This window comes from Pinus tabuliformis, chromosome 2_2, assembly GCF_031772625.1.
Source record: "Pinus tabuliformis cultivar Carrire ecotype Pingquan chromosome 2_2, CPIR1, whole genome shotgun sequence".
Taxonomy (NCBI): Eukaryota; Viridiplantae; Streptophyta; class Pinopsida; order Pinales; family Pinaceae; genus Pinus; species Pinus tabuliformis.
In genome coordinates this window covers 46618953-46646296 of record NC_142300.1, presented here as the reverse complement: position 1 = coordinate 46646296, position 27344 = coordinate 46618953, and the positions used below count along the sequence as shown (strand labels likewise).

General features: G+C 39.9%; 1 pseudogene; it reads right to left on the bottom strand.

Annotated features, from left to right (window-relative positions):
- Positions 1 to 986: 986 nt before the first annotated feature.
- LOC149191413 (developmentally-regulated G protein 3-like) overlaps positions 987 to 27344 on the bottom strand; it is a 52716-nt pseudogene continuing 26358 nt past the window's right edge.

Here is a 27344-nt window from a genome sequence, read left to right as displayed (position 1 = left end):
GCTCCGTGAAGGTGGTTAACTATACTTATTATGCATAAATATTATAGATCTATCTGTTTCACGTAGAAATGAAGAATTAATTCTTATAAAAAAGATCACATAGCGAATATATATAAAATTAACATAAATAAATAAGCAAGGCACAAATGCACATATTTGTCTCAAAATAGTCTTTATTAAGATGTAAACATTAAGATACAAACTTCTTATCCCTGCACATCGAGCTATAGGGGTCCGCGCACTTAGGTACAGAATTACCAAGGTTTCCACCCACTCAGCTACAGGAGCCTTCCCCTTTCGCCTAATTACATGAAACATACCTTTCATGCCTTAGCACCTTTCCCTTACAATGATTCTCTATCAAAGTTATCACTTTAGACTTGCTATGACTCACTATATATATGCTTTTCATTACAATACCATGGCTCACAAACCATGGGTGAGTCTCAAAACCATCCTATCACCTACCCATACAAGGGACTAATGCTCCTCTGACTCTTACTTAGCTTCGCACTCTACTCCCATATTTCGTATAGAATTTACATTCTTTCACAAAAACTATTACAAAACTTGACTTTACTGACAAAATTTGACCCTAGGGATCCCATCCCAACAAAGCCTAGCTGACATCAATGGCCCATAGACTTCTTAGCTTGGAAAAGATAAATTGTAAGATAGTTTGCTAGTGCATTGACAATATCAGAGCTTATTGCTCTCAACTTGATTCTATCTTCCTTTTCATAGGTAAACAATCTTGTTTCCTCCTTTTACTTGCAAGGGGATCACATGGTCATATATATTGTAGTCAAAGAACAATATTAAAGACATAAGATATTAACTGAAAGCAAGATGTTAATTTGGACCCATGTACAGTCCTTTTCTACACTGTAATATTATCAAGGTATTTATAACTAGTGCAAGATCATCCTGAGCTTTCCTAATCATATTTTGGAAGAAGTCCCTTGCCAACAATCATGTACTTATTTCTAACAAACACAGGCAAGGTAATTGAGATGATCCTCATCCTCTAATTCATGATCCTTCCCAACTTTTTTCATTTTGTGTTTTGCACTAGAACCCTAGACCAATGCATATATAAATTTCTTCGATATATCCTTGTGGATTCAAGTACAAAATCTTTAACAATTCGTGATTTAGATGAAAGAATAACATTATTTTCATAGTATGGATTCAATCCCTTGGAATTTTTATACATTCAGGTCAAATTTAAGTACTACCATATCTTCTCCAATAGGCCATCCAAATTCCATTCCAGGTGGGCACTGACTGGGCAGTAGTGAGGCAATTGATAAAAAAATGTCCAATTCCTCTAGCATTATTTGGTCAATCTTGTTACCAAGAATAATGAAAGGCATATATATGTGACTACCTTCAATCATATCTATAATGTCATTTGAAATTACATCATAGAAAAGATAAATATTGGCTTTATGAGTTTAGTATTCTCTACAAATTTCCTTAACAACCTCAAGGTCCAGGTGTGTGTTGGCACTAATAGATGTGAAATTTATTCCACCTTGTCCTTATTCCTAACTATCAAAATAGGAGGATCCTTGTTCAACTTGATTCCAAATACTTTAAACTCATTTTCTATAATGTGCTTGTGAGTAAGGGGCTTGATAGCATCAAGAACTATTAAAATACAATTGCAGGTTCTTGCAGTACTGATAACCTGCCTTCCTCTCCCTTCACCATTTTTTTCACCTTCAATGATCCCTGGAAGGTCTAGTAACTGCAACTTTGCATGTATATAATGAATAACACTAGGAATGCATGTTAGAGTGGTGAATTGATGTGATGCCATCTCTGAGAAGGTGCTGTTGAAAAGTGTGCAACAAGAAATGCTTGTTGAGAGTGCAACAAGATGATGGAGCTTAGTGAAAAGAGTCGCCTTCACTAAGTGGGCCCGCAGGCTATTTTTGGCGCAAGTCTATTTTTAGACTATGTCTATTTTTAGACATATGGATCATGTCTATGGATTGCAGGTTGCTGTTTATCGATGATTGGTCAAGTTGGGAAAAATAGATGGACTTCTATTTTTGATCAAAGTGTGAGTGATCACAGTGTGAGTGATCAAAGTCTATTTTTAGACTGACTGTCAAAAATAGAAAAGTCAAATATTATTGTCTCATAATAATATTTGGACTATAAACTTGATCTTATTCTCTTGGAGCACTTCAGGATGAGCTACAGATGTGGTACGTGCAGATCCCAGAGGGAAATACGTGGTTACCTATGGGATGACTAATATTTGCATGCAGGACTTCAGTTAGAACTCAAGTGAGTTGAGTTTAGTGGATTGGAGGTGCAGTTGATGGAGTTGTGTTCAGTTTAGCTTTGTTAAACTGGTTGTATTTAGTCTAACTGATCAATAGACTAGAGATGAGTTGGGTGAATTAGTTATTAATTAATCACAAGTTATTAACTCATAATACAACTATAGAATACATCAGTTAACTCAGTTTCATGTTAGTGCATGTTCAGTTCAACAGGGACAGGTGGTAGAGAATCAGATTGCTATCAGTTGTGACTATAGTTGTGTACCAGATCTTGCACAATCAAGGGATTGAGTATGCAAATGAGTTTGCTCACGTATTTGCCCAGTATTGTAGCCTTTGCTCACGTCCAACAAAGTGTGAGTGATTATTTTGAGGTGAAATACGAGTTTGGTAAGCCATTCTCATAAGTTCTTGAGCAGGTATTGAGCAGTGGAGGCAGGCAAGCAGTGGAATAGATTTGGAGATCAGATCTGAGCTGTATTGTGTGTAACAGGTCGAGATACTTGTGAGAAGTATTATGCTGTGTATTGTTACATGATTCAATCAATATAATATACAGATAGTGTGGGGTTTTTAGCGAGATGCTTTCCTCGGGATACATACTGTGTTAATGAGTTTGATTGATGCTTCTATGTGTGCCTGTGAATGTTTCTGCTTCTGTAAATTGATGATCAACATAGAGGAGATTATGTATTATACATGTTCCGCTTATAATTGTATGATCAGGATAATCTCTGTGAATATGTGTCATATTATTCAAAATTTCTACAGGTGCCTATCAACTTGTTCAAAAGAGTAGAATCTCAAACTATTAGAAACCCCACAAGTCCAACACAAGAATCTCCACTTGTAGGAGGAGAAAGAATCTCTCATTGTAATTTAGAAATATTTGCCTTCAATGAACCTAAATGTTGGGTTGTAGCCCTGTTTTTCTGTGTTTTTCCATATTATATGTAATGGGTAGTGCAAGGTCTCTTTTAGTTCTACATAAAGGTTCTTGATTGATTTCACCACTTTTCCTTGCTTAACAAAATGTGGTGTATTTATTGACAAGAAACCTCTTTGGACCATAGAAACTAATTTTATGGGAGTGGGGAAAGCCAAATGTTACCTATGGTATTGCATCAATTTTCCTTTTGGTGATGATGTCATGCCACTATTTGTTGTAGTTAGAATTCCTACACATAAGACTCATGCCTATTGAACCTGAAATAGGACGATTCTTAGAAAATGATATTTCCCAAAACTCACAAGCACCAAATGGTCCAACGCTTCCTGGGTGCTTATTTTAGAATCCCTCTATTTCATCGTAGTAGTATGAGCTCCAATTATTATTTCTTGGCTAGGAACAACAAATCAATCTTGTTCTCTCTATTGTCGCATAGGTGAATGGATTATAAGGACCCAAAGGCATTCAAGAAGTTGATAAAAGGATCGTCCCTTTGTTTGGTGATCCAACTATAGGAATAGCTGCCAAAAATATTTCTCTTGTGATCACTGTAGCAGAACCTTTCAACAATATGTATTTCTTTTATGGTGTGAGAAAAATTGAAGCGATGAATAGATTGGTAACGCTAAAAATTGAATCACAAGCATGGTTATCATGTCACTGAAGCTAGTTGTGAATCACATTTATAATGCCGATGAATTTCGAAATGCAACTAATGATTTACCAAGAGATGAATCCTATGCTAGTCAGAGTTTTTTTTCAAAGTGTAATCGCAGTTTGGAGTTACAATATAAGTGAGGATTGTGACCTTTGTGACTTAATAGAATAGGTAAGAAGGGCTAGTTACAAGTCACATTTCTAGGCTACAAGGTTGATAAGGACTGTGAATGTGATCTGCGATTTCAGCCTAGTTGCATCTCATGGTTGCAATGCAAGTCGCATTTTGGAAGTGCACGGTAGATTTATCACACGCGTTGGACTCAATGAGGTTGCATATCACAACCTTAGAGTGCAAAGAAAAATTTTTGCAAACTGAAAATGTGATTTATGACTAAGTGTGATAGGGGATTAGGGAAGGTCGCAAATCGCAATCTCAATGGCTAGTGATGCTACCACAACACAATGTGATTGTGGTTTGTGACTTCAAAGGTTCTTGAAGCAAGCCATAGTGTGATACATTTTCCTCAGTTATTCTCAAGCCTCTTTTCTTTGCAATCAACATTGACGAGGTTCACAAAAGTATCCGATATAGGTTCAACAATTCCTTTAATAAGCATAGCATGAAGAAAACTTATATCCAAGTCACTGGTAGCTCTAACAGAGGCATAAATCACCTTCACTGATTTCACGCCACTAACTCTTAACACTAAATACACCACAATATTTCTCTAATTGTTGAAGCTTGTCCATCGAATTCACTAAAGTATTTATTAATCTTTGGCATTGTCGTTTCCCTTGAACTATTGGTTAATATTGATCATGGGTTGCCGGGCAACCACATATCAGCTACCTTCACTGATAAACTACCCTTATCAGTCAAAGTAGACAATACAAATGATAATGCATTTCTTCTTGCAACAATGCATGGTGAAGAATCAAAAGGTAAATGATTGACATAGGTGAATTTTCCTTTTGTCGACTATAAAGCTCCCAAAAACCTTGGTGATTGGGCCTCATTCGCATTTGAAGGCTTCCCACTTTTATGGAGGTTACTAGAAATTTATTTCCAGTTAAACCTATAGAAAGAGATGGTTTAGTTTGTCCTGTATCTACTGCTTTGAATGAATTGTCACAATAAATCACAAGATTTCCATTTGAATTTGTGATACCTTAATATGCACTTCTAACATCTAAAGCCTGCTTTTTGGTGGCAGGTCCAACTTCTAAATCCTTTGCTTGTCATTTTATAAGGGAATGGGAATTACATATTCCTTTGACCAAACTCTTTAATTCAGGCTCACATCTTTTCTATCCATTTTCGTAAAGAGCCTAGTATGTGAGTTTTACTTTGTAATCTAATTCTTGCTACTTCAACATGTTGGCTTAGAAATTAATGCATTTTTCTATGGGACTTCATTTTTTTTTTTTGAACTACCATTCTGTGAAGACTTACATCCTTCACAAAGCTAGTTACCTTCTGGAACTTTGTCGAACATAGTTTGCATGTCGTAAATATGCTCTGCACTATCATTACACACGCTACAAATAACAAGTTTTTCCTCAAGACCTGCATCGCCACAAATGTCACATACTTTCACATCATCCTCTACCATGCGAGGATCATTTGAGTTATTTTTAGTTACTGGTTCAGTTGTAACCAAAGTCTCTTTCATTTCAAATGGCCCAACATCTGCATTGTATTTATCTATAAGTCTGTAAATAATTCTTGTCAATAACCAAATGGGAGGGTTGTTCAAGAGTTGTATGAGAATCTAGGGTTACTTCAACTAGAACTTGGTTGCCAATCATACTAGGTTGTGATGATGAATGTGAAGTTTTCATGACTAGGAAGCTAACCTCAGAACAATTTTTTGGACATCTACCTTTAGAGTCTTTTGGACTTTGGACAACACCTAAAATATTAGTTGTAGCATCTATGTTTGCCTATATTTTAGTAACCCATTTGGCTAAATGAACACGTAGGAACAAGATCTTTCCCTTGCTAACAACTCAAGATTTATTCAATCAAATTTGTCATCGTGAGATAAATTGTACTAAAATGCCCTTGTGTTACAAAAATGGAAGATGAAGAAATCACTTCTTGTGAGATGATTCCCTCAACAATATGTCTGTGGTGTTTCAAGTTCAACAAATCTCGCGCTATCCACCACAACTCCCATATCATGCAACCCATTGTCAACATATGCAATTGTGCCAGTTATTGCAAAGGCTAATGGTGAAGATAAAGTGATGCAACACATCCTTTTGCAAGGAAGCATTCACCATTGAGTATTTAATTATGGTATCTATAAATCCAATTGCCTTTGTGAATCCTTGAATGATCCTTTCTGATGCAATATATGTGAGAGATATTTTGGATCTACAAAGATTCATTATAGGTAGTAACAACGAGACAACAAAACAACTCTAGGCTGAAACAACTGCAAAGTATCCCTATCTTGATGCCTCAAAAAGAGGTTTAATAACCTATGTACCATTTGCAAGTGAGTGCACAAGAATATCAATGCTTCCGAAGCCTTGTTTTATAGACTCTACAACTTCCTAAGTTGTCGAATTTGAGGATCCTACACACCTATTGTTTGAAACTAGTTTCGAGTGTGTTCTGAGCCAAAACCCACATGAAAACAAAAATTTATGTATCAATAGCAGCAAGGCACTTTTCTATGGCTCAATCATATCCATTGTCACCTTCTATCCAACAAAAAATTCTCTTTTTCCTTATAGAATGCACTTCCCGTTAATATTTGTCTCTAATAGTAATAAGCCCTATATTTTGACTACATCCTAGTCCAAAACCTGGGCATACAAAAGGCACACATAAGTACAACTTCAACACCTTCTTAGGAAACTAAGTCCTTTAACCTAAATAAACATAAGTGGAGAGGCAACATTAAAACATCCTTTGCTTAATGAATGAAAGAAGAATGCCATAAACCCTAATGTAGAGGATGAAACATGACAACCGAGCATAGGTAGTGTGCCTCATGGACGTACTGGCACTTGTATCCTGGATGAAAGGGGTTTTACCATTACAACTGGCGGGGATATCCATTAAGACCTTGAAAAGCACAGCGTGAACCAAAATTTAGATATACAGGTTAAAAATTTTAAGTGCTATTGTATCGGCTACAATAGTAGGGTACATGGTACAAAGACTGGTGGAGAGTTTTGATTGGTACACAAGGCATCAATGTGGCAGACTCTGATTCCTTTAGATTCATTTAAGGAGGTGTTTTTTTTCAGATTTCTTAGTGTTAAAAATTTTTCTTTTTCAACAATCTTAGAGTTGAGAGGGAAAAATTCATCCCGACATCCAAGTGTCTGGGAGTGCAGGTAGCAAGCACTTTGATTTTTCCCCAAATCTAGGTTTGAGTAATCATGGATGAAATGGTTGAATTCCCACTTGGTTAGGATTCTAGGCAAGAGGATGTATCTAGGTATTTGGGTCTTTGGGCATGCAACAAACTGAGCTGCTAACAATTGACCCAAATATAGATTCAACCGATGTCGTCCTGATTGGTCATCATTCCATACAAGGGAAGGTTCCACCATGCTTGAAGAGTATCTATCCATCTGAGGGTTGAATGTTTCACATGTTCTTAGGTTTTGGAAAAGTCCAAATGCTATATCTCTCAAATATTGGACTTTCAAAATTCTCGAAGTATAGTGGACCCTACATCAAAGCCTTTAAGGCTTATCTAGGTCTTGGAGCAATCTGGGTGTGCAATAAAGTGAGAAAAGGAAAAGGCAACAAAATAATTTATCCTTGGACTTATCCATATGTGTGAACATATAGGCCTAGATAAAATCTAGGAGGATGTTACAAAATGTAAAGCTAGATGCTAGATTGTAAAGAATTTTGATTTTAACGAAAAGGGACAAATTAAACAGATTATGAGGCTAGGCACCTTCTGGGCTTAGGCCATCACTTCTGGGCCTTAGTCACATGCTTCAAGGGACCTAAAAATTGAGGTTTTGGTAATTTGGTGGTTTCAAGAGCCAAATTTGTTAAAGGGGTGGAATAAATGAAGTTTGAATTTGATATGTCTAGATTCTACATATAAAATGGAAAGAAATCAATGTGATATAAGTGTATTCTCATGAGAATTGATGGTGAGACTATTTTGAATGTGAAAAATAACTAGGTAAGCAATTGAATAATTAGAGATAACTACACTACCGCGAAGTGAATAGATCCAAGGGTCAAATTGTGTGGATCTGAGAGAGAGGATGCAGAAGTGTGTTGTGTAGAAGTTGCAAAAGTAATTTAGTTGAGATCTGGAGATACTATGTGAGAGAAAACATAGATTTGAAGAAGTGGACCATTAATTGTATAATTTTCTCATAAAAGAACCATACTAATCATTTTTTATGAGAGGTGCCTTTAATCTAGTATAAAATAATTTGAGGCAGTGAATCAGAGGAAGAGAGGTTGTTGCATAGAAAATATTAGTGAATTCCAGCAGATCTGACAAAAGAGGTTATGTATGTGTTATTTATGATAAAGCTGTCATAGATACGAATTTAAAAATGAATGAAAGAGGGATCTGAGTGGCTGTAGCAAGTATATGCTTGTAGATCAAGGGATTGGAGTCTCCTTTAGGTTGGTGCATGTAAATATCAGGGGGTTGGGGCCTCCTACAGGTTGGTTCCTGCAAATAAGTGGGAGTTAGTGCTTGAATAGAAAAGGGGGTTAGTGCCTACAAAATTTGATGTAAACTGAAGTTGGTGCTTGTATTTACATTAAAATCAAAAGAAGTTTTGTGGTTTTTTCCCATATAGGTTTCCATGTAAATATCCCATGTTCAAGATTTATGTGTTTAGTAAATTATCTTTTGATTGAATGTATTTGATTGGTTAAATTATTGTTAAAATGATATAATACTGATTCACCCCCCCGTCTCAGTGTTATCTTGGTTTCCAATAGTTGGTTTATTAAACAACTTGTAGCTCATGTAAAACATGTAACAATGCCAAGATAGCTATATCTATATATCCAAAGAGATGAGTTGAATTGGTTGTAAGCTTAATTATCTTCTTCAGTAATAAAATATCTTACCTTTCCTCATGCATGTTTCCTTTTCACACTACTAGGGGTTTACCATGTAAAAACTCATGTTGTCTAAGTGCTTCTGTGTTATATTTGGATATTTTGGCGTTAATTACCAACACAGTGGAGGTTATTAAAACACATTAATGTAGAGTGGGATGATACAATTCCATACATATTGACAACCTCTACATTAAATTGTGTAGAAATTGGTTATATTTAAGGCAAGAGATTGGACATGTTAGAATCTAGACTTCTACTGCTACAATTTTATCCTTAGCACCTCTTTTATCACATGGTGATTGCAATTTATTATTGGAATGGATTATCTATGCTAAATGGTGTTTGTATTCACCATGACATCTCATGCAGTACTGGATAAGGTCATTATTTGTCGATGAATGAAGATCATGATAATAATTCTAATGGAATAATGCTTTTATATGCATGATTTCCACATTAATAATGAGAATTTAAGTGGAATGAAATTCCCCATTCCTCCTTGGTTGGAGGACTTTCAAGGCTGTAATGCTTCCTCCCATCCCCTCAAACCATCTAGGTAGATGGGAGGCATTAATTTTTAATCAACCCAACCTCCAAGGTATCATTATGGAAATGGGGTTACAAAATTTATTTACTTCTGAAGGTTACCATAATAAACATTGGATGGCACCATTGCAACCAACTTTTCAAGAGTTTTCTGATGATGTAAACTTTACCTTAATCCGATTCTTGGATTGAAAGTTATGCCCTCCTGAATATTGACCAATTAGGTAGTGCCATGTGGCACCTCACATGGCTAATGGATTTACCACCTCACGGTTTAAACCTTGGCCCAATTGCCCTGATTTAGGCCAATAGTTCATATTAATAATGGGACCCCTTACCTTGCGACGATTAATAGAATCTATTGCTAGAACTTTCAACATTAGTTAATAGGCAACCCCTTCGTGCTGCCTTCTTTTATTCACACCCACAACCGAGGATGGGTTAATCAAACTCAACGCTAGACGAAAGGCACAAACTATTTTTTTTTGTCTTGAAACACCAAATTTGACGTTGTGCTCTCTACTATACATTCTGAGAGATTAGGGAGGAACTTAAAATTCTTCCACTATGCATTGTCTGTATGAAATGACATGTCACATGGCACCACCTTGTATCCACGTGTTTGCATAGAGTCCACCTCATCTAAATCGAAGTTACCCTACCTTCACAATGTCTTGCTAACATCACACTGATGTTAGGATGATGTTACCCTACCACACGTCGCACTGATAACATTCCACATCAATAGTATTTCCTTGGCATACATTCCATGTCCTCTATACTCCTCATGTGGCTTCCATGTAGACCTACCCGGATTTCATGGCATCTTCCACCTTAGTCAGATTCAGGGTCCCACATGGTTGGGCCCATTCATGCAATTTCATACTTCCCTATTCATAGAAAATATAGCCTTTTGTCACGTTCTCTATGAATCATGCCCAAGTGCAAAAGGACTTAGTCAAGGATGACACTAAAGGGATGGTGCAACATGAAAGTTCCCCATCGTCTAAGATTGATCGATGGTGTCACACTTTTTGCCTACCATGCCCTATCCAAAGGGGGTTATCACTTTAGCGATGATGTGTGACACAAGTTTAATCTCTAATCACCCAAATTAATGTTAAACCCACCATTAGGGTAATCATAGTGGTTAGAGATAATAAAAATTCCCCAATCCACATATAAGCTTATTTTCTACAGTATTCTAGCTTAGAATTTTAAGGGTTTCAGAGACTTTTCCGCAGCCTTCCTTTGAGACCTAGTGTTGCGAAGAACACCAGAGTTCTGTAGGGATAAAATCATTGTCCCCACATAGATCATTCAAGGTAGTACACACATCTCTATTGCAAATGATAAAATTATAAACATGCTTACTGACTGTCCCCTGAGCAAGCCTATTGTGGATAACAATGATCTATAATATTAAGCACAAAGACAACATAGCATTCCATGAAATAGATTCCACATAACATTAAGAGATATATTAGAAAAACATGCATTAAAACATAAAGGCAATCAACTATCTCAATTAGTCAAATATCCATGACCATTCCAAACAATGGAATCCCATTCATTGTGGAAATTAACTATGCACATTAAGAAATCATACAAGGCTATGTAAATAACTCTGCATCTTAGGAAAGTTTCAATAACCATAGGGACTTGCAATCCCTCATAACCATGAGAACATTCACACAAGTTTCTCATTATAACAACCAAGAATAACTCATTCCTTCATGAAAGCGCTATTACATGCATTGCCACAACACACAATAATATCATTCCATCCACAAACGTAAACTTTCAAACAAGAACTATAAACTCAAAATGAGAAATCTAGCCAAAAACCCCAAAAAAACATGAAAAACAACCCAAAAATGAAAAGTGTGTCTTCTGGGATGATTTTTTTAAGGGTAAATTTTCAACAAGTTTTTAAAAATGGAAGTAAAAACCAATTTTTTTTGTGCAATAAAGATGAAAAAATACACCAAAAATGAAAAGTGTTGATGCTAGAATAACATTTTTTTTGGGGGGGTATAATTTCAACCTTTTTTAGCAATGGTGTTAAGGATAAAATAATGGGACTTGAAAAACCTTAAAATTCCAACAATTTCCATCCATGTCGTTAAAAATATGATATCATGACTCTAGAAAACCCTAAAATTGTAATTGTTTTAAATCCTAGCGTTAAAGATAAACTATCATAACTAAGAAAAACGATAAAATTTTGACAAATTTTCAACCATGGAATTAAAAATCCTTAAGTTTTCAACATATTTCAACCATGACATTAAGAACAAATTATATGACTAAAAAAATATTAAAAAATGAACACTTGAATGAAAGACTCATTATTCCAAGAGTAATTTTTATTTTGAAGGCTAAAAGTATAAATATTTTCAAATTTTAACCTAAGACAACTTATCTCGCCTATGCCCAAAACCACAATCTAGGGGCCTTGGGCCTCGGGCCTGGTCAAGGGTGCCTTGCCCACCCCCATACAGGCCTACGGCCTAGGGGCCCAAGATGCCCAGGGCCCCTAGGCCATGGGTCTGTGCGGGGGTAGGCGAGGCAGCCCCACCCAAGCTCCTGACTTATGGGCCCTGGGCATGCAGAGCCCCTGGGCCATGATCTTGGGTAGGGGCACGAGCGGGCAAGGCACCCCTACTAGTGTGTCAAGGAAACATACATGAAGAAAGGTAAGATATTTTATTACTAAAGAAGATAAAATTGAAAGAAGGTGAAAAATTTTAAATTCATTAATTTAAAATTTAAAATATTTTAATTAACTAACTAGCATTTTTAACTAATCACCAATGGCTAGTTTTCAATGGCTTAATCCGAGCCATGATGCATTGATACTATTTATTCTTGAAGTTTGATTGAGTTTTTTACCTTGTCCTGAGGATGAACCACATTAGTTGGTTCGAAACATCGACCAAATCCTAGTGATGTGATTAATTCGAAAGACATTTATTTACATTATGGATCAAAAAAGTCTTAGATCTAACATAAGTAGAAGATTACCGAAGTGTCCATCCACTTTCTCTCTCATAAGTGGAAAAGGTCCTAGTGCATTCTTACCTTCTCAAGTAGTGTTAGGTTAAGTTTACTTGATTGAATAAAAGACTATTAGAGTGTTTGTTTTGTGAGGCAAGGATAAAATTGAAGGAAGGTGACAAATTTTAAAGAAAAATTGTAACTTTTTAAGGTGTCAGAAAAAGTTACAACAGGCCCTAGGCACCTAAGGTCGATTTTGGGAATCTCCCCTAAGAGCCCAGGATCCCTAGGTCATGGGCCTAGGAGGGGGAGTGCGAGGTGCCCCTACCCATAGCCCTAAGGCACCCAAGGCTGATTCCTGGAATCAACACTATGCACCCAAGGCCCTTGGGTTGCAGGCCTAGGCAGGGGTGGGTGAGGTACCCCTGCCCAAGCCTGTGTTGCCCTTGGTCGATTCCGAGAATTTTCCTTGGTCGCCCATGGCTAGGTTCGATTCCAGGAATCGCCCAGGGTCGATTTTGAGAAGCACCCATGGGCACCTAGGGTATCACCCAGGGTTGATTCTAAGAATTGCCCAGGGTCGATTTAGGGTATCACCTAGGGTATCGATTTCAGGAATCTCCCAAGTTATTGATTCTAGGAATCAACTAGGGTATTGATTCTAATAATTGCCCAGGGTCGATTCTGGGAACTGCCCTGGGTCAATTTTGGGAATTGTCCAGGGTCGATCTCAGTAATCATCCATGGGTGCTGAGGGTATTTCCCAGGGTCGATTCCAGGAATTTCCTAGGGAATTGCCCAGGGTCGATCCCAGTAATCATCCCTAGGTGTCGGGGGTATTCCCCAGGGTCGATTCTAGGAATTTCTTAGGGAATCACCCAGGATCGATTTTTTGTATCGCTTAGGGTTGATTTTGGGTATCGCTCAGGGTCAATTTTGGGTATTGCCTACGGTATCGATTCCGGGAATCTCCTAGGGTCGATTCTGGGAAACGCCCAAGGTTGATTTTAGGTATCACCCAAGGTCGATTCTACGAATCGCCCAGGTTCGATTCTACGAATCACTAAGGGTCAATTCTAGGAAGTGCCCAGAGTATCACCCAAGGTCGATTCCAGTCCTAGGGCCAGGGTTGATTCCGAGAATCTCCTAGGGTTGATTCCAAAAATTGCCTAGGGTCAGTTCCAGGAATTGCCTAGGGTCGATTATGGGAATTGACCTTGGCTGATTCCTAGAATCGACCTTGGGTTATTCCTGTAACCAAAGTTGGCCCTAGGTGCCTAGGGGCGATTACCAGAATCAACCCTGGGTGATTCTCGAAATCAACCTTGGCCCTCGATGCCAAGGGGTAAATCCCATAATTGACACTAGGTGATTCGTAGAATCAGCCCCGCTTTCCTAGGGGTGATTCCTGAAATCGACCTCGGTCTTTGGTAATTCCCGAAATCGACCCTAGCCTTGGGCACCCAGGGGCGATTCCCAATATCTACCTTGGGCGATTCCCATAATCGACCTTAGCCTTGGGCCTGGAATTAACCCTATGTGATACCATACGCTCTTCCCATAATCGACCTTAGGCGATTCCCATAATTGACTCTGGATTTGGGCGCCCAAGGTCGATTCCCAGAATTTATCCTAGGCGATAACTGGAATCAACCCTGGGCGATTCCCAGAATTGACCATGGGTGATTCCCAGAATCGACCCTGGGCGATTCCCAAAATCTATACCCTAAGCAATACCTAGAATCAACCCTAGGCAATACGTTGGGTGATTCCAAGAATCAACCCTAGGTGATACATTGGGTGCCTACATGCGATTTTAGGAATCAACCCTGGTTGATACCTGAAATTGACCCTGGGTGATACCAAGAATCGAACCTAGGCGATACTTGGAATTGAACCTAGGAAATTCCCAAAATCGTCCCAGGGAGATTCTTGGAATTGACCTTAGGTGACTCCCAGAATCGACCCAGGGCAATTCCCGGAATCGACCTTGGCAATTCTCTGAATCGACCCTAGGTGATTCCCGGAATTGATACCCTGGGTGATACCCAAAATCAATACCCTAGGAGATACCCTGACTCAATACCCTGGGAAATAACTAGAATGGACATTGGGTGATACCCTGGGCGATTCTCATAATTGACCTTGGCCCTAAGCTTGGAATCGAGCTTGTTCAATATTGTGGGTGCTTCCTAGAATAGATCCAGGGTGATTCCTAGAATCGAAACTGGGCGATACTCGAAATCAACCCTAGGCAATACCCGGAATTGAACCTAGGTGATTCCTGGAATCGACCTTGGGTGATTCCTAGAATAAACCATCAGAGATTCCCAGAATCGACCTTGTGCCATTCCCAGAATCGACCCTGTGCGATTCCTGGAATCGACCCTATGCGATTCCCGAAATCGACTTGTGCGATTCCTAGAATCGATCTTGGGCGATTCCCGAAATCGATATCTTGGGTGATACCTAAAATTGACCCTCGTCGATACCCTTGGTTATTCCTAGAATTGACCTTGGGCGATACCTTGGGCACTGAGGGATGATTCTTGGAATCGACCCTTGGAAATACCTTGGGCATCGAGGGGAGATTCCTAGAATCGACCTTGGGCGCTGAGGGGCGATTCCTGGAATTGACCCTACGCAATACCTTGGGCGCCGAGTGGTGATTCCTAGAATCAACACTGGGTGATTCCTGTAATTGGCCTAAGGACATTCCTAGAATCGACCATGGGTGATTCCAAGAATTGACCCTAGCCCTGGGCACCTAGGGGTGATTCCTGGAATCGACCTTGGGAGATTCCTACAATTGACCATGGGTGATTCCTAGAATTGGCCCAGGGTGCCCAATGCCCTTGGGCTATAGGCTTGAGTGGGGGCACCTTTCCCACGTGTGCCCTCGCCTAGGTCTGTGGCCTAGGGACCTTGAACGCCCAGGGTCAATTCTCGGAATCGATCCTAGGTGCCTCGGGCTGCTGGCCTGGGTAGGGGCACCTTACTCACCCCCACCTAGGCGTGCTGCCTAGGATCGGTTCCTTGATTCAGCCTTGGGTGCCCACGACCTCTTGGTCGTGGGCCTGACCAAGGGCGCCTCGCCCACCAGCGCTTAGGCCCGCAACCTAGGGGCCCTAGGTGCATAGATTCGATCACGGGATTCATCCCTGTGCACCTAGATTCGATTCCTAGAATTGGACCTGGAAGCCTAGGGCCCATGGGTTGTGGGTCTAGGCAGGGGCACCTCGCTCGCACCCACCGAGGCCCATGACCTAGGGTCCCTGGGTGCCAAAGGCCCTTAGGACACAAGCCTGGGTGGTGGCACCTTTCCTGCCCCTGCCTAGGACCATGGTTCAGGGGCACTTGGTGCCCAGTGTTGACTCAGGAATCACCCAAGCTTGCGAGCCAGGGGCCCTAGGTGTCCAGGGTCGATTATGGAAATCTCTCCTAAGCATTCAGGGTCCCTCAGTTGGAGGCTTGGGCAATGGAGGGCGAGGTTCCCCTGCCTAGACTTGCGACCTAAGGGTCGATTCTCGAAATTGACACTAGGCACCTAGGGCCCCTAGGATGCTGACATGGGCAGGGGTGGGTGAGGTGCCCTTGCCTAAGCCTACGGCCTAGGGGCCTTAGGCGACCTAGACCAATTCTAGGAATCGCCTAGGGTCAATTTTAGGAGTCTTCTAGGGCTGATTCCAGGAATCACCCTTGGGTGCCTAGGGCCAAGGTCGATTTGAGGAATCACCTAGGGTCAATTCCAGGAATCACCTAGGGTTGATTTCAGGAATCACCCTTGGGCGCCAAGGGTTAGGGTCGATTTTTGGAATCGACAAGGGTCAATTATGGGAATTGGCCAGGGTCAATTATGGGAATCACCCAGGGTATATCGTTGGTTTGAATCCAGGAATCGCCAAGGTTCAATTTTGGTATTGCTGAGGGTATCGATTCTGGGAACTACCAAGGGTCGATTTTGGGAATCACGTAGGGTCGATTCTGGGTATCTTCGAGGGTCAATTTTGGGAATCGTCGAGGGTCAATCTCGTGAATTTCCCAGGGTATTGATTCTAGGAATCACCCAGGGTCAATTTAGGGAATCGTCCAGGGTCAATTTTGGGTATCACCTAGGGTCGATTCTGGGAATTTCCTTTAGGCGCTTAGGGCTAGGGTCGATTCCAAGAATCTCTGAGGGTTGATTCCAGGAATATCCTAAGGTCGATTACAGGAATCGCCTAGGGTCGATTCCTGGAAGTGCCTAGGGTATTGCCTAGGGTCGATTCCAGGAATCACCTAGGGCCAATGTTAATTCTGGGAATCACCCCTAGGCACCTAGGGTATTGCCTAGGTCCAGGGAATCTACTAGGGTCGATTCTAGGAAATCGACTAGGGTCGATTATAGGGAATCGATAAGGGTCAATTCTAAGGAATCAACTAGTTTCAATTATGGGAATTGCCCAAGGTCAATTCCGTGAGACGCCCAAGGTCAATTCCGTGAGACACCCAAGGCCAAGGTCAATTCTCGAAATCATGCAGTGTCAATTCCACAAATCGCCAAGGGTCGATTCTTAGAATCTCCCAAGTCCAAGGTCAATTCTGGGAATCACCCTTGGATTCCAAGGGTATCACCCAAGGTCAATTCCAGGTATCACCCATGGTCGATTCTAGGAATCACACAAGGTTGAGATTGGGAATTGCCTAGGGTCAATTTCGTTTATTGCCTAGGGTCGATTCTAGGAATTTCCCTTGGATGCTTAAGGCATGGGTCAATTCTGGGAATCACCCAGGGTTGATTCTGGGAATTACCCAGGGTTGATTCAGGGAATCGCCCAGGGTTGATTCTGGGAAGCGGCCTGGGTTGATTCCTTGCCTAGGGCTAGGGTTGATTCTAGGAATTTACCCTAGGCACCTAGGGTTAGGGTTGATTCCGGGAATTTCCCCTAGGCACCTAGGGTAAGGGTTGATTCCGGGAATTTCCCCTAGGCACTTAGGGCCAGGGCCAATTCCGACAATCACCGAGGGTCGATCCTGGGAATCACTGAGGGTCGATTCTAGGGTCGTTTATGGGAATCACCTAGTGCCAATTTAGGGAATTGACCCTAGGCACCCAGGGGTCATAGGTCACGAGCTTGGGCGGGGGTGCCTTGCCTGCCCTTGCCCAAGCCCGCGTACTAGGGGTCCTAGGTTGCAGGCTTGGGAGGAGGTGCCTCTCCCGCCCCCACCCAGGCCTGCAGACCAGGGGCCCTGGGCACCAAGGGTTGATTCCAGGAATTGACCCTGGGCATGTAGGACCCCTAGGCCATGGGCGGACGAGATTTTCCTACACAAAGACCCATCATAAGACACTTTGGGAGGTTTGTAGACATCAAAGATCCATCAGAAGTTGAAAATGACCAAACTGAAGCACAAAATATTATGGAAGAAGAAAATAATGAAACACTAGAAGATGATGAGCATGTATTATATGATATTGTTGATTAAATTTAATTTATGCTTGCAAATCAAGCTCATTTTTAGGAACTATTCAATAGTTATACTTGTAATGTTTTGACTTTGAGATTTATGAGAAGAATAAGTATTCAATTATTGTTGTTATATGTTTAATATTTGTATTTTGTTATTTTCCCTTTAATTCTTAAGCAAATCATTATTTGTTGAAAAAAATGTGATTATTATTATTTTTTTGACATAAAATTCATAATTTTTTTTACTTTTTACTTTTCTTTTATTTAAAATTTTTCCATAAAAATTGTTTATTTGACATGTCATTTTTAGCAAAAAAAGTCTCAAAAGGTATATTTGTTTTGTTATATCTATATTCAAAATGTATATTTTTATGTCAAATGTTAAAAATTATTTCTTTTTTAATGACAATTATTTGATGTGCATTGAAATATTAATTAACAATAGATGAATATATAGAAAATTGTAACTTTAAAATATACTATGCAAAAAAAACGAAGATATCGCTACAAAAAAAAATGAAAAGAAAAAAAAAAAAAAACCTGAAAAATACTTAAAAATACATATCTCGGGGAAGAAGAAGAAAAAGACGATGACTACTTCAAAAATTGTTAAATTTAAAAAATAATTACCTACGCTTAATATATTAGAAAATTTGAAGTGTCAAAATAAGTCTTCTAAAAAAAGGGCTTTATGTTGGATCAACACTTTTCAAAATCATCATGAAAATCTCTAACATTTTAAAAATAATGTTCATAATTGATACATAAGAAAATTTAAAGTGTCAAAAATATGCTAAGAAAAACGGTGTATTTTAAATCAACACTTTTCAAAATTGGATGATTTTTTGCTACCTCAAAAAAATGGGTATTCGGTACAGTTCCCATATGATAGTTTACATTGTTCACATAGTAACTCATGTATAGGTGAATATACTTATCTAGTTAACTTAGATGTTTGGAAACTAAGGCAGAGACTTAAACTCTCCACAACAATGTAGGCTAGATACATTGGAACCTTTCTTGCAGCGGAGCACCCTTGAGTTGGATTCAGAGACGGAGGAGTCAAGTGCTGAAGGGAGTTTACACAAATATAGGTCAACTAGATCACGTGGGAATCCAAAGAACATAGTGTCTCCTCCTTATACTCAGCAGTCTAGAGGACACAATGTATCCACCCAATCAAACACTTTAGGGAATCTAGAGCACGTAGTTCTCCACCCAACAATCACTTCAGGTAATCCATAACACATAGTGACCCACCCAACAATCATTAAAGGAATTAAGAGCCCACAATGTCTCCACCCAATTCACACTACAAGAATCTAGAGCCCACAATGCCTCCAACTACCATCTTGCAGGAATCTAAAGCACACCATGGCTCCACCTATTAGGTTCCATGAGAATCTAGAGCACACATGTAGGGTCTTCACCTATTAAAAAACCACGAGAATTTCCTTAGTGCACATCGTGTCCACCTAATACATAGGAGTCGAGAGCATACTGTGATTTTACCTTCTCAACACAACAATATTCTCTTTACATCATGTTCCTCAGCATGCATCCAAGCCTTGTGCATACACTAATATTTAAGCCTTTTCTTCAACAATTTATCTTACAACTCCACTTGTGTATCCCATAATATCTGCTCTCTTCGTATGCTTCCTGTAGAACCGTGCCTCTCACACATCGTCTCCCATCGGACCTTTTTCTTCATGTCCTTTCCTTATGTGTTGACCACACCAACACGTTCCATGAGATTAGGGACTTTATGGGATCATCCTTTATTCAGGAAACACATAAATTCTTTAATGCTTACACCAACAAGGTCATCATTTCTTCAGGGAGATATGTGATAAAATTGAATGTAGTGGTTTGGGCTTACAAGAAAATCCTCCTCCTCAGACCTCTGAATCTGTGTCCACTCCTCCAGCCTTGTCATTATGTTACATTTCCATAATATTTACATGAATTATAGTTCATAATGAAATTTACAAGAGTGGTAACAAAAAAGTTATCACAAACCCCACCCCCTTAGAGGAACACCCTCCTTAATGTTATATGTATGAACACAAAGTTCAACAATGATATTTATATACACAACTCTTCTTACATTTAATCACACTGTAAACAAAAAAGGGTATGATACCCTGATTTGATCATCCATTTTCTAAGTGGCCTCATTTGGTCCAAAGTGCCTCCTTTACATCTTGACCTACTCAATTACTCGATTCAGAGTACAATCTACCTCTGATACAAAATGCACTCTGGTCTTGGTTAGAATTCTTCCTTGGATTCCATCTATATCACAAACCAATCAAAAACATTATTAACATCATGAAAATAATTTTTAAGAAAAGAAATATGGAAAACATCATGTACTTTCACTGTGGGTGGCAAGGCTAGTCTGTAAGCCACTAGCCCCACTCTTTTTGTGATTTGAAAAGGTCCAAAAAACCTCAGTGATAACTTATCACAATACCCAATTCTCAGTGAACTTTTCCTTGGCCTGACATGGAGGTAAACATGTTCCCCCACTTGAAATTCCTTGTGCATTCTCTACTAATATGCATAACTCATTTTCCTGTCCCAACCTATTTTCAATTTCTTCTTGATAGAAACTACTTCTTGTTCCAGCTCCTTCAACATATTAGGTACAAGAAACAACCTATTCAATGGATCATTCCTATTGATAGGTGTATTGCATTTCCTGCCATATAGAGCCTCAAATGGACCCATCTTCAATGATTGTTGGTACCCATTGTTGCAAGCGAATTCTACAAAATGTAGAAAATCTTCCCACCTCTTAGGTTGATGCATGACATACATCTTTAATATGTCCTCCAACACCCTATTTACTCTTTTAGTCTATCCATTTGTTTGAGGATGATATCCTATACTAAATGCAAACTCTATTCCAAGACCAACAAACAACACTTTCCAAAATTTTGACGTGAACATGACATCCCTATATGAAATGATCCTCTTGGGTACACCAAGCAATCTGAATATTTCTTTGATGAAAACTTAGGCAATATCAATTTCCTTGTGGGTAGACTTGATAACTATAAAATGAGCTACCTTACTCAGCGTGTCCACCACTAGTATTGTAGCATCATGTTGTCTAGTTATCTTTGGTATTTCTACAAAGAAGTCCATAGAGATGACTTACCACTTCCATTTGGAAATGGGTATTGGTTATAAAAATATTGATGGATATATACACTCCACTTTCACTTATTAACACTCCAAGCACTTGGAAATATACTTGAAAATATCATTTTTCATTCCTGGGCAATAATACGACTCTTTTATAGATGTTATCAATTTTTGATAACTAGGATGACTTGAATAAGGTATTCTATAGAACTTGTTAGAGATCAGCTTATTCAAGTCACCCATACAAGGTATATACCACCTACCTTTTGACTTTAGTAAACTATCACATGTGAGTGAGTAATTCTTACTCAACACTCCTTTTAGTTCTTGCTGTAAGCATTTCTTGACTTTTTGGTAATGCTCATCTTGATGCATTTATTCTTTAATCTTTTCTTTAATATTGACCTCACAAGTGCTAATGTTTCCACATGAGCCACTTGCAGTGTTCTATTGAGTGCATTAACTAGTTTGTTTTCCTTTCCTTTTGATATATCTTATCTTAAAATAAAATTCACTGATTGAGGCTAGCCACCTTAGTTGTCTTGAATTTAGCTTGGGTTGATCAAATAAATATCTCAACCTTCCATGATCTGACATCAATTTTTTTCCTTCCAAGTAGGTAGTGCCTCCATATTTTCAATGTATGCACTATCACTTCTTGCTACAAATCGCGAGTGACATAATTTCACATGCTCATTCAAATTCCTTGATTTGTAACAAACTACCTATCCTTCTTTCATTAGGAATCCACTAAGACCATACTTGCAACCATTGTGTAAACCAAAAGGTCCTTTTCCGGGTCTGTTATTCTTAATATCGGTGCATGTGTGAGAAGGTGTTTCATTTGTTCAAAATTTTCTACACATTCTATTGTCCATTGGAATTTAATTCCTTTTCTCTAAAATGTTGTGGTTGGGTGCCCAATCTTTGAAATTTTTTGAATAAATATTTGGTAATACCCAAAAAACCCCATGAATTATATGACTTCTATCACATTCTAAGGAGTATTCCACTCCATGATGGCTTTCATCCTCTCCGGATCTATTGCTACTACTTCCTTGGAAACAACGTGTCTCAAGAAGTAAACTTGTGATTGAAAGAAATCACATTTTCTAAGCTCGACATAAAGCTTATTTTCTCTCAACAATTGCAACATTGCTTCGAACTATTCTTTATGTTCCTTCTTTGTCTTAGAATAAACCAAAATGTCATCTATAAAGACTAACAAAAACTATTGCAAATATGTATTGAGAACGTTGTTCATTAAAAACATGCCAATGTCACTAGAGCATTGGTGAGTCCAAATGACACCAATACAAATTCATAATGTCCATTCCTAGTTCTAAAGGTTGTATTGTGAATGCCTTCATCCTTTATTCATACCTAATGGTACTTGGACCTCAATTCTATCTTCATAAATATTGTAGCTCCTCTTATTTGATCGAATAAGTCGTCAATCCTAGGAAAATGATACTTTTTTTACTGTGGTTTTAGTTAACTGCCTATATGTAATACACAATCTCAATGTACCATCCTTTTTATTTACAAATAACACTGGAGCTCCCTATGGAAATACATTGGTTTTGATGTATCCCCTTTCCAACATTTCCTTCAATTTCAATTTTAGTTCCACTATCTCCGATGTGCTCATGTGATATAGAGATTTTAACACTAGTGCTAATCCTGGAAAGAATTCAATTGAGAAATATATTTCCCTTCTTGATAGTAATCTTGAGATTTACTTAGGAAACACATCGATGAGTTGTTATATAATCGGGTAGTCTTCCATCATATCTTTGTAAACCTCTGATTCACTAGTTACTTGGACAATGTACAATTGGCACCCCTTTCAACTACACTACAGTGCTTATATTTGCAGAACAATAATGGGTTTCGTTACTCCCTACAATGTTAGTTTCTCCCAAATTATTTCTAAGACATTTCGTCTATTTATTATAGGAATCCCTTATAGACTTGTGGTTATTAATCCAATCCATGCTGACTAACACGTCATAAGAACCCAATGGTAACAAATTCAAATGCAGTGATGTAGGCATGTCCTTTATTATCAATACATGATCTCACTGTGTCTTCCACTCCTTTGTTCTTGTTGCTAGTTGAACTAACCACAAATTTTCATGGGATATATTCTATAGTGAACACTTTTCCATGATTTTTGGAATATAATAACTATAATTAGAACCTACATCAACCAAAATCGAAACAAGTTGACTATTGACCATACCTTCCATCTCGATTACTGAGGCTTGCTAATCGAACTACTTGTTGTCGAACATAGCATAAATTCATGGCATGTTATAAGACACATCATTCACTATATCCACACCCTACACATTGTACAACATTGGGTCACTCCACTATCTTTGTGGATAATATCTCTTCCTATGGTTTTCTCCAAAATTCTAACACTTTATAGGTTCTTTGTTGAACCCCTTTGCTTCTTGTCCTGCAGGTCTATAGAATCAACCTCTATTAGCAATAGTGAATTTTTTCTAGAGTTTTCCCTTGTCTCAAACTTCACATTATTTCCCCATGATTAAGGTCTTGCCACTCTTTGCCCTTTTCTTTTAAAGTTGGGATTTCCCTTTGCTTTCCAACTAGTCCAAAACTTGGGATTATTCCTAGATTGTTCATAGTAGTACCTCATTTTTTGGATGGTGTCCTTCTGATCCAGGTGGATATTGGTGGCCACCCGCTAATTCCACTTGGATCCCCTCTAATGCTTCTTACAGTTTTTTTCAGTTTCCTTAATTATAGCACAGTTTACTATTTTTAGCAGTTTTTCGGGTCCTAAACTTCCAGAGCCGTTTTGAGGCCCTAAACGACGTTTTTTGGGAAATCCACCGCTAGCAATTTTTCTGATAAAAATTGTCTTTTCCGTCGTAGTCCTCGGAGAGATATTTCCAATGGGCTATCATGCACGTCAAACGGAGATAGTACGACCAATTCGCGACCCCGGGAAGTTTATGTACCAACTTACCCAAAAACGGGGCCCACAATTTGGCGTTTCATCTTCTAGGGTTAGGTTTTGGAATGTGAAGGGTTTTCCATTGTTTCTCAACAATAAATAGGCCTTCGAGCCTCATTGTAAGACAGTTCAGAGGCATGTAGCCACCACATCTCTTCTCAGAGATAAGCTACCATCGCCCCAGCTGGTTTATTTCCATTTCTGTTTGTAAGCATATTTCAGTATTTTACAGTAATGAATTGAGGTATTATTTCCACTGCATATCTGTCTTTATGGTTATCTCTGTATTTTATTGTGTTCCTGTTTAAATCCGGATCAGTGGTATCAGAGCGGTCTGCTTTTCTTCTCTGTTTTTCTTTGCATGTCCCCAACGAGGTCGGGATATAAGGAGTTAGGGCTTGAACTGGTCGAACCTTTGCAAGACCAGCCTCGCAAATCCCGACGACCTCCCATGGTGGATGAAAAGAAAGATGAGGGAGTAGGAGATCCTATCAAAATCTTGCTCGAAGAAGCCCTCGAGCGACAAAGGAATGCGATGATGGACAACTTTGCCCAAATCCTTCAGCGGCTACCCAGGGGCGACGCATCAGCTTCCAACAACAACTCTGGAAACGCCACACCATTTAAGGTACAAGTTAATTTTGAAATCCCCATATTCGAGGGTTAGATAGACACAGATGCCGTCGATAAATGGTTAAATGTGCTAGAGGGTTATTTTTCTGTTCATGATTTTTCCAGTCGGGAAAAGATTATTTTCGCTCTTCTCAAAGCAGCCCCCCACGTCAAGGATTGGTGGGAAACCTACTGCGAACATAAAGATGAAAGTACATGCTCACTATTTTCAGTCGCACCGACTTGGGATTCATTCCGAGATGCCAACAAGGAGTAGTATTACCCTATCAGAAGCTATGAGGATCAATACATAAAGTGGACCACGCTACGGCAGGGAAGGGACCAAGACGTACCAGAGTTTACAAATATTTTCCATACCCTTCGCACAAAGTTGGGTATCAAGGATACAGAGCAGCATTTGGTACTAAAATACCGTGGCTGCCTGCACAAGTACATCCAAGAAGAAATAGAATTTCTGAACATCTCCTCGCTTGGCATGGCATACCGATATGCCGTCAAGGTCGAGAAAAAGTTTAAATAGAAGAAGCGAGACTTTGGATCTGTGAATCCGAAACAAGGGAAAGGTGCCCCCAAACCGCAGAACAAAGGACAAAGCCAAGGCGGGGCGGCCCAAGACAACCTGCCAAAGCTGCAAGCAAAGAACAGCACCGCGAAGCCAAAAAAGGACACGGGAAAGTGGTGTGAGTTCCATAAGAGCTCCACTCACAACACAAGTGAGTGTCGGGCCAAGCAGTCACTGGTGGCTGAGCTAAAGGTTTCAGAATCAGATGCATGTTTTGACTCTGAGTCAGAACTCGATAAGGGGAATGACAAAGGGAAGCATATTATCGATGCGGAGCCCAACGCCACTATTGCCACCACGAAGATCCAAAAGGAGGAACCTGAAGATCCAGAGGAGGAGGAGCGTCTCTTCCACTCCCAGATGTGGGTAAAGGGCTCCCCGCTACAGTTCATTGTCGACAGCGGGAGCCAAAAGAACCTCATTTCGGCAGAGGTCGTGAAACGACTGGGCTTACCGACCACAGCGCATCCACAACCATACACCATTGGGTGGCTGCACCAAGGACGGGATCTTCGCGTGAGCCAACAGTGTCGCCTTCCATACAACATCAAGCCCTTCAAGGATGAGGTATTGTGTGACATTGCACCCCTTGACGTTTGTGATGTGTTATTAGGACAACCATACTTGTGGAAGCGACATGCTGTGTATGAGTCAAGGCCCCGTGCTGTTATTGTTACTTTGGGAAATAAGTTGTACAGGATACCAGAGGTAGCATCGCCTACCGCCATCTCTTTGATTACTGCAAAACAATGTAGTGAGCTCATTTCCAAAGCCAGGAAGTTTGTTTTCCTGATTATACGCCCTCAAGAAAAGAAGAAGACGGTGGCCACGACCTCTAGACAGGGCCCCTCCGCACGACAACTACAGATGGACAAGGTCGTGGAGGAGTATGAGGACATCTTCACCTCCCCCGCAGGGGTTCCTCTACACTGTTAGGTCAAGCACTCCATTGATCTAACCCCAGGTTCGCCGCTGCCCAATGGACCAATCTATCGGCGCTCTGTTCTGGAGAACGATGAAATCAAGAGGCAGATTCAGGAGCTGCTGCAAAAAGGTCACATCCGTCCGAGTTCATCACCCTGTGGGAGCCCGATCGTGCTGGTACAAAAGAAGGATGGGACTTGGAGACTCTGTATTGACTATCGGGCGTTGAACAAGATCACTGTCCGTAATAGGTACCCAATCCCACGGATTGATGACCTCCTGGACCAACTAAAGGGGGCAAAATATTTTAGCAAGATCGATTTGAAGTCAGGATATCACCAGGTACCAATCGAACCCTCCGATGTGTGGAAGATTGCCTTCAAAGCCAAGGAGGGCCTTTTCGAATGGTTGGTTATGCCTTTCGGATTGACGAATGCTCCTGCAACCTTCATGAGGCTAATGGACGACATATTGTGGCCATTCACCAACTCATTTGTAGTGGTATACTTGGATGACATCTTGATCTTTAGCAAGACTTGGGAAGAGCACCTCCACCACATCCGACAGGTTCTCCAAACACTGCGACAACACAAGTTATGTGCCAATTTGGAGAAATGCACTTTTGGCATGACCCAGGTTCAGTATCTGGGATACATTATTGATGAACGAGGGGTGCATGTGGATCCAGCCAAGATCCAAGTCATTCGGGATTGGCCATCTCCAACAACTCTGACAGAGCTTCGCAGCTTTCTAGGCCTTGCCAACTTCTACCGCAGGTTCGTGTTGGGATTTTCTCATATCACTTGGCCCTTGAGTTAGGTCACCAAGGGAGGAGCGAAAGAAAAAAAAATTTGGTCTGAATCTCAACAGAAGGCATTCACAGAGTTGAAAGATCGACTCTGCACAACACCAGTTCTTGCATTACCAGACTTGCAACAACCATTTGAGGTCGAGACAGATGCCTCTGACTATGCTATTGGGGCAGTCCTTACTCAACACGGGCATCCAGTGGCATATCACAGTGAGACACTTTCAGACACAATCCGGAAGTATCCCACTTATGACAAAGAGATGTATTCCATTGTGCAGGCCTGTCGACAA